The following is a 17,380-nucleotide window of genomic DNA, read 5'->3' as shown; positions in this document are numbered from 1 at the left end:
TATCATGAACTTTCAATATTCTGATATGAAACAGAAAAGCATTAAGTCTTCAAAGAGAAAAAAGCTCTCCAGAAGAGCTGTCTGCTAGAAAGACTGGACAACAATGTGAGTAAGGAATGAATTTTTATTGTGTTAAGCCTCTGAGATTTGGGGTTTGTCTCTAATAACAGATAGTTAATAATAGCTAGTATTATCTTAACATAGTAAAGCTAGTATCTGCTTTACTCAAATTTGATAAGTAAAGCAGTAGAGATTTAAGTAGGTTATTTAAAATAATAAAAGCAAACAACTGTACAAATGTTACTACTAATAAAAACAGTGGTGATGATGATGATGATGATGGCAATAAAATCCAAAGGCAGAGGAGAAGGACTGGGAGGTCCTACAAATATGTTAAATTCTTCATCATCATAGTGGGGGGGATTGAAGGTGAAGAAATACTATAAACATTTGACAAACTACTAAACAGATGAAAAGATGTAATTGATTCCAATACAACAGTAACTACCATAAAATCTAAAAACTGTTAATACTGTAGTCTATGAGAGTACAACTGGCAGTAAAAGATAATTGCTTTCCATTTTACTCTCTTTCGTACAGCCTAATATCCTTTTTACCACGTGCATGAATTACTTTTAAAATACAAACATGTTTATTCTATTTCTTTTAAAAAGTAAATTATATACATCCTTTCAGTGGAACACTATCCTGCATCCTGTAGATAAACTAAATGAAATAACACAGCATTTACGGAAATAGAAAGATAATCTTAATATATTGTTAAGAGTGAATGAAATAAACTGCCCAATGGGGTATATAAAATGAACCCAACTGAGTAAATAAATCTGTGCAAATAAACATACACACATATCAAAGGAAGAATAGAAAAGGAGAGAAGAAATGAAGAGAACAACAGAGAGAATGAGAGAGAATTCTTCATGGGAAGTAGCCTAGAAAGCACCAGCCTCTCCCAGGAGAGAATGTTCCTGAAAGAAAGGGCAAGCTCAGCTGGCTCCCAGACAGCCACTAAAGATGGAAACTGTCAATGACTGCAATAGAGCAGGATTGTTGATTGTTCAAGGTTTCTAAAATAACTATCATTTAATCCTTGGGCTTGAAATTTCCTAGATGTGGGTTTTAGTGTTAAATAAGTAAATTTCAAGTTTCCTGAATGAAAATCATAAATTACTTTTACACACTGACTAATTGAGTTAATCCAAAACACCATATGTTGTGGATCTCAAGGAAATGGCTTGCTGATATTTTCTGCAAGAGAAAAGCTGTATTTCAATATACACCTTATTTTTAAATATGGTTGTTTGGAGTTTTATTTGAAATAGCATAACACAAGAATGTTTTTTAAATTCAATTTAAGTGGCCATATTGTAATTCAATTTAAAATTAATCATATCCAAATATTTTACCAAAAATATTCATTTTACTTTTCTGAATGCAATTTAGTTTCAGTTAGCCAAATTTCTCCTCTTTCAGCAAAAAAGCAGCCGACCTAGAATCTGGCAGCTACAAGCAGATTGTGTTTTTCTTGTTGTTGTTGTTGTTGTTGCTTTGTTTTATTTTGATATTTCCCCCCAGGGAAGTTCTGAAAAGAGGTGATGACATTGTTCTTCAAAACATAATTGATATTGTTCTGACCGGTACATTGAAGCCAGATAGACAATAGACCTAGCTTTATTTTATTTTATTTATTTTATTTTAGGCAACTAAAGGTTACTGACAAAAAGAAAAAAAATAGTGAGTGTTGAATAATGTTTTTACTCAAGTGAGTCAATGTTTGGGGCTGTGAAATATACTGTTTTTCAGTAGTAGTTCAGGAAAGCGTGCTGGGCAAGGACTGTGTATTTGGTGCACTCAGCAAGCAATTTTGAATCACTTAGCAGAGAAGATCATGCTAGGGACAATCATAAACCTGCAGAAGCCTGAGGTCGTGTAGCAATTTCTAATACGCAAATCCTCCATTACCGCAACATATGTCCACTGCCAGAAGGCTGGCAAAAGCTGTCATCAGCTTCTGTTATCATAGGGACACGCTGTCTACTAATTCACTGATTGAAAAATGAAGCAATAAACCAGATTAAAGGCAGTGTGTTGTTTGGGAGATGGACATAATGGGGTGACAGTGTGGCCACAGCGTGTCTTGTACGGAGATGACACTGACAGCTGTGTGGTGAGCTGTGCTGCAATTGTCACATTTGTCATTTTGAGCAGTTCCATCATGTCGTTTCTGAGTCAGCCTTAACATCAAACAACAAAGCAGAGTCACCAACAAAGTTGTTCTGGAAGCCTGCTAATTCCCTGGCAATGGAATGATGCTGAGTGAAATTGATCCTGCTGAGCTCTGTGTGTGCCTGTGAGAGAAGACATGGTGTCATAGGTAGCTGACAAAAGTTTGGAAACAGAAGAGAATATGCAGCAGTGCTTCTGTGATAAAGTAGAACATCTACAATGACAAAAGGAGAAGAAATGGGAAACAGACACTAAATACAGCCTCAGGAATGTGCAGTGACAGCTTTGGCTTCTGGAAAACAAAAGGGCAGACAGGTAAGCCTGGAGTGCAGAAATCAGAGGTGGAGATTTTCTAGGAATTTCAGCCCATTTATTCAGTTCTGGGTTGTGACGTTCAGTAGATTCTTCCCCCCACCCCCTTATATTTAACGTAGTTGATACCAAAATCCTTCTCCCACTTTCTCACTCTTTAATAAAGAAATTTAAACTTATTTCAACTCAGCATTTGTCACATGCTTGCATTATATGCCTGACAATGTGCAGGGGAGCATGAGAATGCAAAATAAGACTGACATGCTTTCTTTCTTAGGGACTCTAGTAATTTTGGAATGACACGATCCATGAAATATTTGGAGAAAGATAGAAGACAGGACATAATCAAGTGTTACCAAATGTGTTAGAGAAAATAAGTGCCATGGCAGGTCAGGAAAGGTGAAGATCAGATCTTGGACCAGGTACAAAAGAGGGTATGAGGTAGGAAATGTACCATGAAAGAAGGAAAACATTTGGACAGAAAGGAAATGGCATACATTCATTTAGTAGGGGGGGCATTTTCATAGAGCAGACAGAGAGGACACTAGGATGCCCTGGACACACTGGAGAGACAGAAAAATAGATATACCCCTGCATATCTGGTCTATGTGAATGATAATTGCAGTTCTTAAGGCTTGATGTACAGGGATCTGGCCACTGAAAAGTCTGCTGATCCCAAAGAATGTGGAATAGTGTAGAATGTGTAGTATGGAATGGTTTATCTTACAGATGAAAGAGCTGAGACAAAGATTCTGTAAATGGACTAATACTGTTTCTCCTTCCTCCCAATTTAGGTACTAAGATTGTTAGTGAGAAATTGGGTGTCTTCCCTTAAATCCTGAATGAAATATTTTTTGGGGACATTAGAAACCCAAAGAAAAGATTGGTTGTGGAAAATTGAATCCAAAATTTATAATAAAATAGGGGCAGTTTAATAAAAAAAAAGTTATCTTAATTATAAGCTCAGGCTTAAATAGATGCAAGAAGGGTGTAAAAACAAATATGACACCTCTCTCTACCTTAATTACAAGTAAATGTGCACATCATATCCCACAACTGACACTTCTGTGCACCCTAAGATTAGCAAGCAATCAAAATCAGTCACCCTGTCTATTTCTAGTCCACAAAATTAATGAAGCCTTGAACTATCACTCCTATAAATATTTACCCTATAAAGAAAATGTTTTTATTCCTGATTTTTGAAATATTGGCTATATTATGACACTTGCTGATATGATAATGTAAGAAAACTATTGTTTTTCCACCATGAATAATGTAGCTACAACGTCAAAAACCTTTGCAGTTTTCTTCTTTAGCCTTTTGACTAGTTTCCACATTAGCATGTAGAGATGAAACAACTGTAGTTTCCAACCTTATAACAACCAAAAAAAAAAAAAAAAAGTAGATAAACAGCAAGTTAATAACTTTTCTGAACCTCACCAGAGAAATGAGCGGGGCAACCAACTGAATCAAAATCTGAGAAACAATTGCCAGCAAGAATAGGTGAAATGCCAACATTTCCTTACCAGGGCAAGATGCAGCCAGTAAGAAAAGTTCAAATAAGGTGTTTGACAAATTGATGAAGAGAGGTTGAAGACCCTGAGGGAGTCATATACAGTCCTTTGTAGAATTTTTCTACGTGAATCCTATTGGGCACTCAGAAATGTTGGGAGAATCCTGAGAAAGTCTCCCTTGTGTAGAACTGGGGAAAATAGTAGCCCAGGCAGGAGAAATAAGGAATTTTACCAAGACCTGTATCTCCTATTTTCTTGGTGGAACAAAATCTTTAATCTGTGTATGGAGTGAGGGATGGGAGTGGGAGAAGGGCAGGATACGTGAACACCCAGGCATATAGCTATGGGAGGAGCGGTGCACTGAGAAAGCCCCTTCCCCAGGGACCCAGGGGTATGCTGCCTGCCTAAGGCTGAGAATTATTCAGAACAACAGAGATTGTATCCATACACCACACACACACACACACACACACACACACACACACGATGCCTAGGCAAGACACAGACTCTCTCTTAGGCATAGCTCACAGGGAAGACCAAAAGCAGAAAAATGGAAAAGACGTTGAAAAAAAGCCTTCTGTTAAGCCAGCTCCCACCCTAAACACAATATATTTCTAGAGGAAGTTTAAATCTGTGGTGCCCTGAGGGTAACTATAGCACAACAAACATCAAACCCAGATCAACTCTTAGTTAGATTAACTCAATTCTCCACACTAAAAGCCTACCAGAAGAAAAGGCATGCTCACTTCCACATGTAAAAAATATCTGCCTCAGTCTCTACATCCTAAAGGAGATGTTTGGCTTTCAACAACAAAAATTAGGAAGTATACAAAAAGGCAAGACAAAAACCACACTCTCCCAGGGAAGTAAGCAATCATCAAAACCAGACTCAGATATGCCCCAAGTGTTGGATATCTGACAGGGAATTTAATAACCATGATTAATATATTAAAGGCACTAAAGGAAAAAGTATACAATATGCAAGACCAGATGGCAATGTTAGCAGAGAAAAGAAAACTTTAATTTAAAATCAAATGGGAATACTAGAAATGAAAACCGTAATAATAGGGGTGAAGAGTGAGAGGATTGTTAGTAGACTCCATATAGCTGAAGAAAATATTAGTGAACATGAAAAGTCTATAGAAATTCCCCAAACTTAAAAAGCATCTAGGAGCTGTGGAACAACATCAGTCTCACTATGTGTAACTGAAAGCACAGGAGAAGTGAGAACCAGGCATGACAAATGTTTGAAAAACTAAATATCTGTTGAAATTAAGTTGCAAACCACTCCTTCTAAAGGCTGAATCTTCGTAGAAAACTTCTCTCCAAGTACATTATGTTGTAAATGATCTTATCTCTGTATATTCCTTTGACAAGTTATAAATAACATACAGACTAAACCACAGCTCTAGTTTTGGTGTTGCTACTCATCTCTCTCCATGCAGAACTTTTTGTGGTGTTTGTCCAAGAACTTTAGTCCTGGGAAATAATCTATGAGAGAAATTATCAAAGACAAGGACAATAAACTTAAAAAAAAGAAAAGAAAAATGAAAGCTCTACAGTAAAGATCTACAGTAAAGAAACATGCTTAATGTTTTTTAATCCAGTATTCTTAAAACTGTTTGACCAGGTACCTCTTCTTTATGCGTAGTATTTATTGAAATTGTGTAAAATTAATATTAAAACGAATCAATTTGGGGTAATTATAAACAAGAGCTTGGTTCTTCTCTATTTCCCCCATTTTCTTCAGGTTTTGGCCTATAAAGCCTTGTATGAATGGACACTTAGCTCTTTCTCAAACTGACATCTTCTGTCATTCTCCACTTCACTCACTATATTTTAGTCACAAGCCTCTATTGCCCCTTAACGTTCTGAGTTCATTTTCTCCTTAAGGCTTTTGTGCTTTCTGTTTTTTACGTATTTGTATGACTTAGTCTCTCATTTTATTCAAGTCTCTGGGAAACATCACCCATTTCAACATATGCTCATTAGGAACTTTTTTTAAATTAACATCTTCGTCCATCATTCCTTATTCCTTATTCTGATTTATTGTTCTTCACAGCATTTATTACAATGTAACATATTTTGCAGTCTTTGTTTCTCATTTGACTTCTGTAGAAGAATGTAGATTTCATAAGGTGGGAGACTTTGCCTCCTATTTCAATCACTACATCCTCATTGCCTGGAATCGTACCTGGTATGATTCTAGAATGGCAGGCACTCATAAAAAAGTTTAAAAGAGTGAAAGATTAGTGAATCAGCCTGAACCACCTCTATTAGGTTGCATTCTTCCTTGACTCGTTCCTGATTAGCCTAGCTAGCTTATACCATATCAGAGGAGATACTCTAATTGGGAAACGTTCTCTTAGTCTTAATTGTTTAAAGATCAGTCATTATAGTGCAAAGACTCTCTGGCTTCAACAACTATAGTTTCTGTTACTCTAATTCATTACTTCTTAACTGATCTTGGATTCATTTATGCAATGTAAGGCTATCTGAAAATATGTTCTGCTGATATCTTCCATAAAAGAGTGAATGAGACTGATTTCAATGATGTTGTGTAGCTTTCCCTAACTTTCAGAAAAAAAACAAAAAAACAAAAAAACAAAAAAACCCACACACCTTGTTCTAGAAGATTATCCACTACTTTAAAAAAAAAAAAAAAAAAGGTTTCTGGTTATCCTTTCTCAAATTCCCAGGAGTGAGCAGCTGGAATAAATTTAGTCTGGTACCTTGCAACAAAATGCAAACTAACCATAATGTTGCTATTAATTTATGTTGTTGTTATAACTACTACACACAGAGGTAGACTCTGTCAGTTCCATTCAATGAAAACACCAGAGAGCTCAAAGAAAACAAACACACATACACACAAACACACACCCAAGCCTCATTTCCAGGGATTCTGATTTAATTAGTGGGGGTGAATTTGGGATGGCCATTTTTAAAGCTCCATCCATTGATTCTAATGTGCAGCCAGGAATCTGGACCAATGGTCTAGCTCATGAACAAATTAAGACCTGTATCAGGAGGCTGAACTCAGGGAAGATGTGGATCAGGGAAGGCTGCAACTATGAAGACAAGCTGGAATGGGAGAGGAAGGTTTTAAGCAAGGCCAGGCAATAAGACAGTTACCTATGAAGAGATTACTGACACACTAGTCAATCCTATAATGCTTTGGGTTATAGTTCTAAGACTCTGGGAAAACTGTTTCTTCTCAGGCTAGCAGACAGAGAACTATGTATGGGTCTCTTTAAGTCCTGAACACATTCAGTTTTTACCGCTGATTGTTAAATGAAAGCTTTGGTTTCTATGAGGATGCTGGCATCCTTCTCTTGCTTTGGAAAGCTTTCCATGGCTGTTTTGAAATGGAGTTTCACAGTATGTTTATGACTTCAGGGACCTACGTGGCACCCCCAAAGGTGCTTCATATTGCACATCTGCTTGATGTCTAGGTTCCTCTATCTCTGGTGTTGGAGCAGAAGGGTGATTCAGGCTTCAGTTCCTGATCTGTTCTGATCTCTTAGTTGTCATAGCCTTAAACCGTCTTGACTATAAATAATTTTAAGCTACCAGTAGAAATGCATTCTTGTGCATTTAAAACCTATGAACTTTTTTCTTTTTATTTAACTATACTATATATATTAGACTGTTTAATATATATTAGATTATATATGCATGTTATATATAACCTAATACATATATCAAAATATATTAAAATATTTCTTCCCACAAGTAAGGACCATATTTAATACATTATAGTATTGATGGAATCTAAAGGTATTGGCCATGAATAAAAGATTAAATGTTTGTAAATACTTACATCTTATTAGCAAATTTCTATTAGGATACTACATTCTAACAATTCTCTGACACCAAATGGGTGTTGTGCATTTCAATTCACTTGTTTATTTCTTCCTGATTCAAAATAAATTAATGTGTTGCATAGGTTTAAAGAAGGTAAATCTCTTAAACTTTTATGAATTATTTATATTTTCTAAAACTTGAGACAATTGGAAAAGTAAATTTTTAAATGTTTTGATCTTATTTTTACATTTTTCTCTTATTTAAGCAGTTGAAAAATGATAATTTTGCATTCAAATTTTTCACTTTTTATTATCAAGTTTTAGGACAATGTTTTATAAAAAATAACTCTATACTACTCTTTAAAATAAAATATAAAAAGTAATATTGGAAAATTGGAAAAAATTAAATGCATTAAACATGCACTCTCATTCTTTTATTCATTATTTTCCTCTTAGATTTTCTTCTTTTTACTGTGATTTCTGCACAAGAAATATTTGGTACAGGTGGAAAAATAATGCAAAGCCAGAGATATAGAGAGAAAGATTTGTGACTCTAGGAGTAAGGGGGTAAAACTAACAATTACCATTTCAAATGGAATGATTATGAACTGGCTATTAAAAAAAAATAGGGGGCAAAAAGCAGCTAATAGCCCCTTTTATTTTAATTTTAATTTTTATATTTTTTATTTTGTTTGTTTGTTTGTTTTGTTCTATTTGGGTGGGGATGGATGATTGTCAGGATCAGGTACAGAATTTCTTATAAACTGGAAGGTGGGATCTCATTTAAGACCACTTTATATCCATTGCATCTAGCATGCAACCCAGAACGTAATGCTTCATAAATGTTTGATGAAGGAATAAACACAATGGAATGTGTACATACAGTATATAGAATACCCATTAGCCTATTCTTTTAAATAAACACACATAAACACTTGAGAAACTAAGGAAGAATACACACACACACACACACACACACACACACTGTGGAGAAGTAAATGAAAACATTTGTTAGTGAATTTGAGCTGAAAATTAGAAACATTTTGAAATACGTTCTTTCACAAATTACAAAATTGGGCTTTTAGAACAATGAGAGGCATCGTAGTGTGGTTTTAAAATGTGAGTTTTGAAATCAAATATTCTGAGCATCTTAGCTGTGTGACTCTGGGCAAGTTACATTTCTCAGCCTTAGTTAACCCATCTGTAAAACAATGTGGTATTGTGATAACCAGCATGAGGATTACTGATAATATGAAATATATAGTTCATCCCTGGTACCTGTGAATGACAGCTAATTTGCTCTGAACGAATTTAGACCTCACAGTCTGGGGTATAAATGAGGAAGTGAAAGAAATGTTTAAGGAGAAGAAGCTAGATTTTTACAAAGATTGCTATGGACTATGGATTGGATACCCTTTCATCTTTCTAAGCATGAAATCAAAGAATGGAGTTCATTTAAAATGATTTTTTACCTGTTAACCTTCTCTTTCTGGACCCCATGCCTCTCTGAGCCTGAACCACATAGATTTGTGCTTTTCCAGGGTTACACAAGAAGATGCTAAAAAAAGCACTCTGCTATATAATCATCATGAATAAAAGGAAACTCTTTTATACTTCTGATTTTCTAGGGGAATCATGTCAAAATTATATAGGAGAGGTAGGAGGAAAATTCCCACGTCTAATCTACCATTGTCTGTACATTTTAATCCATGCAATAAAGAACATTTGAAACCATTTCTTTGTGTCTGTAATAGAAACATGAAAATATAGCCACCCGTTTTTGTGGTTCAATAGTTCATTATCTATTTGTCTTTGAACTGAGCTACAAGGAACCTGGGATCCATGAAATAGGTATATAGCTAAGTGGAATTTAAATATGAGTGTTTGAAACAATATCTTCTAGCATTTCTTAAACTGTCAGATAATGTAACAAAGCAAATGAAAACATTGCTATAAATAGTCACAACCACTCATTTCAGGGGAAATGTCTGAAGGAGTAATTATGGCTACTGATTTACTTTATTTATTAAAATAATCAATTAGTTCTTGAAATTATTTTTCAAGGCAAACAAAATGTTTGGTTCTTGCTTTTGAAGTTAAATTTGTTCATAGCCTGACTCTGTAAAATATCTCAAAATTAAACAAAACATTTCTTAGGCTGAGTCCTTTTTTCCCAATCCTAGAAAGACTTAGTGGAGAAAAAGCTTATGTGATTTAGCTTTCATGGTATTTGCCAAGTTAAGCTAATCTAAATGTAAAAGTTAGTAAGTATTCTAAGAAGCAAAGTGAACAAACAAATCTGGGCTCAGACAGCCTATTAATTACTTTGCAGTTTATTCTCTTAGTTGTATTCAGCTAAAACCACCACGATCTTTGGCAGCACAAAAAGTGAAATTTCCTTTCCTTGACATAATCTTTCTTAAACTATTCTAACAACACGGTGTCATAGTTGGGGTTTTTTGAACAGTCTTCATGGATGTATAAAGTACATCTTCTCGGCTCAGATCAGCAGCTTTGCACCTGCATTTATCCTTCTAAAGCTTAATAGTTACTTTCTATCTGTATGAATGGAAGGCACTGTGACGTTAGAAAGCAATAGCATGAAAAATATTAGCAAACCAAGTTCACTATGAAATTTAAATTTCAAAGTGCACAAAACTCTTGATGAGAATTTTAATTTTCCCCAAGAAGTATTAAAAAAACAAAATGTTGCCATGTCTTCTGATTTTTCTTTCTTTCTTTCTTTCTTTCTTTCTTTCTTTCTTTCTTTCTTTCTTTCTTTCTTTCTTTCTTTCTTTCTTTCTTTCTTTCTTTCTGTCTCTCTCTGTCTCTCTCTGTCTCTCTCTCTCTCTCTCTCTCTCTCTGTCTCTCTCTCTCTCTCTCTCTCCCCTTTCCTTCCTTCCTTCCTTTCTTCCTTCCTTCCTTCCTTCCTTCCTTCCTTCCTTCCTTCCTTCCTTCCTTCCTTTCCTTAGAACTTTCTCTTTTTCTTTCTTTCTTTCTTTCTTTCTTTCTTTCTTTCTTTCTTTCTTTCTTTCTTTCTTTCTTTCTTTCCTTCTTTCTTTAAAATGTTGACATTTTTACGTTGACATGAGTCTAATAAAATCATCTGCTGGAAAACTGTAACGAATTAGAAGTTGCTTGGATTTCGCCTTTCACTAAAAGAGATTTCACTCTGGGTAGATGGCAGGCTATACTACTAGAAATGTTGAGATAAATTGACATAAGCATCTTGCTCTAACTCTCGCACACTTTGCCACATCACTTCCGGTTTCTTTTTCTTCAATGTTATAATTTTCTGACTTTCTGTACATTTTACTCACAATAAAATACAATGAGATAAATCAGGACTACAAAACGCGGCAGGAGAGGCCCGGGCACATTAATCACATATGGGTCAGGCTGATCTGGCAGAAAGTGCTTGAGAATGGATTCGATCTTGGTTCTCTCATCTATCAGCTGCAAGGCTTTAAGCTTCTGCAAACATGTGTAATAAGAATATAGAAATCAAATAGTTGCTCTGAAGATTAAATAGGATTTTAGCAATATTAACTATCTTTTTTTTAGTTTTCCTAGGCACTGTATAAATCGTTACATCAATTAATTTTCACAACATCCATGTGAGGTTAGTATTATAATTACCCCAGTTTTACAGATAAAGCATTTGAGGCCTAGGGACCTTAAGAAACTAGACCAATATTACACGGCAAAGAAAAAACAGGAAACTGGCCACATTGGGAAGCCCGCTTTGGGAGGAGTCTCCTTTCTCATGTGGTCTTAGCTGCACGAAAGGGACGCCAAGAGGCAGAAGCACTACCTGTGGCTGTCACCGGAAAACTAGAAGACAGCTTCCGGAGCCAGGCCTGCTATCACATCTGAGCCTACAGTTCCTCACAAGATGATAACAGCACTTTTGAAGAAAGGCATCCATACTGTTTACATTTGCTGATTTGGCACAATTCTTGAGTGTGCTTCAAATCCAAGCCCAAACTGACACCCAAAATAAGAAACCTCTTCACTGAGAAAGAAGAAATTATACACTCAGATTTAAAGCAAAAAAAAAAAAAAAAAAAAAAAAAAAAAAAGTTGTGAAAAAGTACAAAGACTCCAAAAGTGTATTGTTGATTACTTGTGAAACATGTTACAGAACAATTAAACAGCTTGGTGACAATAGAGGCTTTCTATCAGTATTAAAGAGCAACCCTACCACTCCTACAAGGAAACAAACTCAAGGTACTAAGTTTTTAAATCTGTCTGGTGACAAAGACAAGAGTCCAGCATTGATTTTCAGGACAATGTCTGAACAGTCATTACCCACTTGCTTCTCAGAGAATGTGAGCAAAACAAAAGAAACACTTCTCTCAACTGAAAAGATTGCTTAGAGTGAATTCCAAAAGAATCCAAAGGCAGACTTGAATAATTTCTTATCTTCTCTTTAAAGGATGAACTATGGAAATTATATATATATATATATATATATATATATATATATATAATGCAATTTCTGAAACTAAGAAGAAGAAAAAAGCTTTTTTTAAAGCTTTCATTTATCGCTTAAATACATGGAAACAAGAGCAACCTTTTTTGGCATCCTTCAGTATTTATGGAGAAACCACTTTATTAGAATGAAGTATTTATTCCATACTAAATAACTAAAATCTGCCTACCTCACAGAATGGTTGTGAGGATCAGAAACATGTGAAATCTCCTTGTAAATAGCAAAGATATATGTGGACATTGAAAAAAAAAAAAAGTTCTCTGACTTCATTACTGACACCTAGTCACATTCTGGTCAACTCTCAGAATGAATGTAAATGCACCTGGATCAAAACTGTAGTGAAATGCTTGTGGTTTTTTGTTTTGTTTTGTTTTTTGTTTTTTTCTTTTCTTTCACACCAGAATGCTTATAAATAGTTCTGGGAACTTTAGGAATTAACATAAGATTATTGTGGTCCCCACTCTCCTGGACCCAGCTCAATTCTAACTCCCTTTATTTTTCAACTAAGTTGTTTTCAAGCTGCCCTAAGGTAGATAGTCATTCAAGAAAGGGATTTCATCAACTAATCCCCATTAAATTGTTAAAAGAGATCACTTTCAGGAAAATTTCCATTTTAAGAGGATGTAGGGATAAGGAAATGATAAGCCCAAGGGAAATAATTACAAATGCAATTTCAAAGTTCCCTTGAATTCCTTGGGAGGAAATGAGTAGCTTCTAAACATTCCTGAAAACAAAGTGTTTACCTGATCATCAGGTGTACCCTAGGAGAGCCACGAGGTAGCTGTACTGTTTGTGAGTGAACTGGCCTTTTCAACTCTGGTTAGGTCTTCAGGCCGGTCTGTGTTTACTTTTTAAGATGAAGCAAAAATTTGATCCATCCATGGAAAATGTAAAAAAAAAAAGGCACAAACCTACATAATTTTTTAAATAGTGTTTTTTTTTCCCCTCTGTAACACAAATATCTCAAGTTACAAGTAATATAAAACACATCTCTCTGCAAAAGCTTGACAGTTTTAAAGGCTGCAGTCCTTTTTATATAGACCAGAAACCTGAGAATTTATGTAACGTGTCAGAATCGTGGCATTTTTAGTATTGTTTTTGTCTCTGAGTTAAGTATAGAGGGATATGTTATCAAAGACACTGCTTCCCTCTTTGATGACAATTTTAAAGACCAAACTATAAACTCTCATGAAACTTCATTTTCATTTTAACTTATTATTTATTGTTTCATTTTCAACGAAACGATTTTCAGGTTTTATTATTTTAAAATAATAATAATAATAATAATAATAATAGCTTTGCTGAGGTATAACTGATTCATAAAGAACTGCATGTTTCCTATGTACCATTCGATGAATCTGGACTTACGCAAACACCACAATCAAGAGAATAGACACCCAACACCTCCCAAAATTTCCTGTGCTTCTTTGTTTCTAATTTTTCTTTTCTGTGATAACAACACTTAACATGAGATCTACCCTCAGCCAAAATCATTAGCTCTCAAAGATCAACTTTGTCACTTTGCACTGAGATCAGTACATGTTCAGCATAGTGTGGCTTTCACACATGCCTGCCTAGCTGCCATCATAAATCCCTGTGGTTAAGCTGTGGACATTTCCCAACCTAAATGCGACATACTTAAACTTAATTTGGAGCTTAAATTATACACTTCCACTCCTTCAGGCTCGACCCTCCCATCTCTTAGCTTTGAAGCAATTCACTCTTCTGGTGTGGTTTTTACCCCAGTTTATAACCACTTTCCTTTGTTGACTTTAAAGCCTCTTTTCCTCTGCCCTAAGGTTTAGTGTGTCCCGTAAATCTGTCCTAGCATTATTTTCAAATCACCTATTTTCATCACATGTGGAGATAAGGAATAATTTTTGTTTATTCCTAAAGCTTCAATTACTATATATACACATTAATTTTTATTAAAGGCTTTCCTCCGACAGCAAAGCACATTGACACACAATTTGGAACTCAAAATCAGAAGGTTCTTCGACTTAAGGAAATGCAAGATCACAAGGATAAGAACCTTTTATCTACATATTGATGAGAGAAAAATCTATAGTTGTAACTGTCCTCAGATCTCTTCTCTGAGCTTTAATATAGTCATTTAGAGCTAGAAATTTTCCTATGAACATTGCTTTAGCTAAAGCCTTTAATAAATTTTGTATTTGTTTTCATTCATCCAACGTATATTCTACTTTTTTTTTTTAATTTTTGTTGTATTTCTTCCTTGACCCATTCGTCATTTAGGAGGGTGTTGCTTAATTTCCACTCACGTGTGAATTTAAAAAATTTTTCTCTGTATTGATTTCTAATTAAATCGTATTACGTTCCTGTTGGAGAACATACACTGTATGATTTCAATCTTTTTAAAATTACTGAAGCTTAGGTGGCTGGATTTCTCAGTGGTTAGAACACAGTGCTTATAACACCAAGGTTGCTGGTTCGATTCCCACATGGGCCAGTGAGCTGTGCTCCCCACAACTAAATTGAAAACAACAACTCAACATGGAGCCGATGGGTCCTGGAGAAACACACTGTTTCCTAATATTCCCCCAATAAAAATTAAAAGAAAAAAGATTACTGAAGCTTGTTATATGGCCTAACTGGTAGTCTGTCCTAGAGAATGTTTGATTTGCACTGTTTAAGAATTTGCATTCTTCTGTTGTTGAGTGGAGTCTTTTATGGATATCTGTTAGGTCTAATTAGTGTGCAGTGTTGTTCAAGTCTTCTATTTCCTTTTTGATATTTTTCCTAATTGTCTCATCTATTACTGAAATATGTATTAAAATCTCCCACTGTTTTTTCAATTCTGTCAGCTTTTGATTTATGTGTTCTGGGACAGGAATATAAATTTACCATACTCACATTTATGTCTTCCTAATGGATTGGCCTTTTATCATTGTAAAATGTCCTTTGTAATTTCTAGTTATAATTTATGCCTTAATGTCTATTTTGTGTAATATTAATACAGCCATTTCAGCTCTATTTTGGTTACTGTTTGTGTGGTATGTTTTTTTTTTTTTTTTTTTTTTTTTTAACCATTTTTCTTTCAATCTATTTTGGGTCTTTGATCTAAAGTATGTCTCTTGTAGACAGCACAGTTGGATTTTTTTTTTTTTTTCCCATTCTGCCAATGCCTGCTTTTGGATTATAGTTTCTAATCCCTTTTCAATAATGTAATTCCTGATAAAGATTTATGTCTGCTATTTTGCTATGTGTTTCCTATATGTCTTATGTCTTCCTTGAGCTTTAAGTCCTGTACTTTGTGGCCCATGGGTCAGATTCACTTACATATCCCATAGAAAATATAAACCTGTTCAAAACTGAATCTATATGGGCCTTCATTAAATTTTATCTTCTGTGTTTTGTATCTCAAGGAAGACTAACAGCCAAGTCATTATTCAATTATATGAAATCTAATTATGTAATCTAATTGCCAATGATTACATGTCTATGTTCACTCACCTCATCTAATGACTCACAAATACCTACAAATCCTATTCCTTAAATGACTCTGAATTCATGTACTTTCTTGATCCCTATCCACACTCTCTCCATCCAGACCACCACCATAGCGTACTGCTTGGTGTCCCTGTATCTACCTTCCATTCTCAATTCTGTAGATAGACTGATATTGCTAAAAAGCTAATATTAATATAATCATATTAGCTTAAAAATTTCAGTGATTGCCATCATTCTAAATTTTACAGTCATTAGCATTTTTTACAAGACCTCCCTGACCTCTTTTCAACCCCTCGATTGCCATCTCCCACACATTAAACACCTAGCCCCTGAAAAGCCAGTCTTTTTTTCTATGATCTGATCACAGCCTGCTCTCACTTATGACTTTGTTAGAAACACATTTCTTTTTTTTTTTTTTAATTTGATCCGTCATTTTATTATTGAAGGAGAAAGTTCAGCATATGTCCAAATTACTCTAATTTTCAATCACAGTTTATAATGGCTGTGTCACCTCTCTTTACTTCTTTCTCTGTCTTCTCTCTTTTAGTTTTGAAATGGATTTATTTATTTTTTTTAAATTTTTTTATTTATAGTTTTAATTTATTGGGGTGACATTCGTTAGTAAAATTACACAGAATTCAGGTGTACAATTCTGTATTACATCATCTATAAATCCTATTGTGTGTTCACCATCCAGAATCAGTTATCCTTCCATCACCATATATTTGTTGCCCCTTACCCTCATCTTCCACCCCGCACCCTCCGTTACCCTCCGGTAACCACTAAATTATTGTCTGTGTCTGTGAGGTTTGTTTCTCATTTGTTTGTCTTGTTCTTTTGTTGTTTTTGGTTTATATACCACATATCAGTGAAATCCTATGGTTCTCTGCTTTTTCTGTCTGACTTATTTCGCTTAGCATCATACTCTCAAGATCCATCTATGTTGTCACAAATGTTCCTGTATCATCTTTTCTTACTGCCGAATAGTATTCCATTGTGTGTATATACCACAACTTCTTTATCCATTCTTCTTTATCCTTCTTTTCTTACTGCCGAATAGTATTCCATTGTGTGTATATACCACAACTTCTTTATCCATTCATCTATCGAAGGACATTTTGGTTGTTTCCATGTCTTGGCCACCGTAAACAAAGCTGCAATGAACATTGGAGCACACGTGTCTTTATGGATAAATGTTTTCAGATTTTTGGAGTAGATACCCAGAAGAGGGATTGCTGGGTCTTATGGTAATTCTATTGATAATTTTTTGAGGAAACTCCACACTGCCTTCCATAACGGCTGCACCAGTCTGCATGCCCACCAATTGTGGATGAGGGTTCTTTTTCTCCACAGCCTCTCCAACACTTGTTACTATTTGTCTTGTTGATGATAGCCATTCTGACTGGGGTGAGGTGATATCGCATTGTGGTTTTTATTTGCATTTCTCTGATGATTAGTGATGTTGAGCATTTTTTTCAATATGTTTATTTGCCATTTTTATGTCCTTTTTGGAGAAATGTCTCTTCAGGTCATCTGCC

At 35.0% G+C, this 17,380-nt stretch overlaps 1 pseudogene across 1 annotated transcript; it reads left to right on the top strand.

Annotated features, from left to right (window-relative positions):
* Window positions 1-2,513: 2,513 nt before the first annotated feature.
* On the top strand, window positions 2,514-12,312 carry LOC308496871 (UPF0711 protein C18orf21 homolog; annotated as a pseudogene). The gene is made up of 2 exons: window positions 2,514-2,559; window positions 11,960-12,312. The product of its transcript is annotated as a UPF0711 protein C18orf21 homolog (transcript).
* Window positions 12,313-17,380: the final 5,068 nt, after the last annotated feature.

The sequence above is a fragment of the Rhinolophus hipposideros genome, assembly GCF_964194185.1.
Source record: "Rhinolophus hipposideros genome assembly, chromosome: 4".
Lineage (NCBI taxonomy): Eukaryota > Metazoa > Chordata > Mammalia > Chiroptera > Rhinolophidae > Rhinolophus > Rhinolophus hipposideros.
Note: the sequence above shows the minus strand (reverse complement) of the source record. Positions and strands in the feature narration are given on the sequence as shown.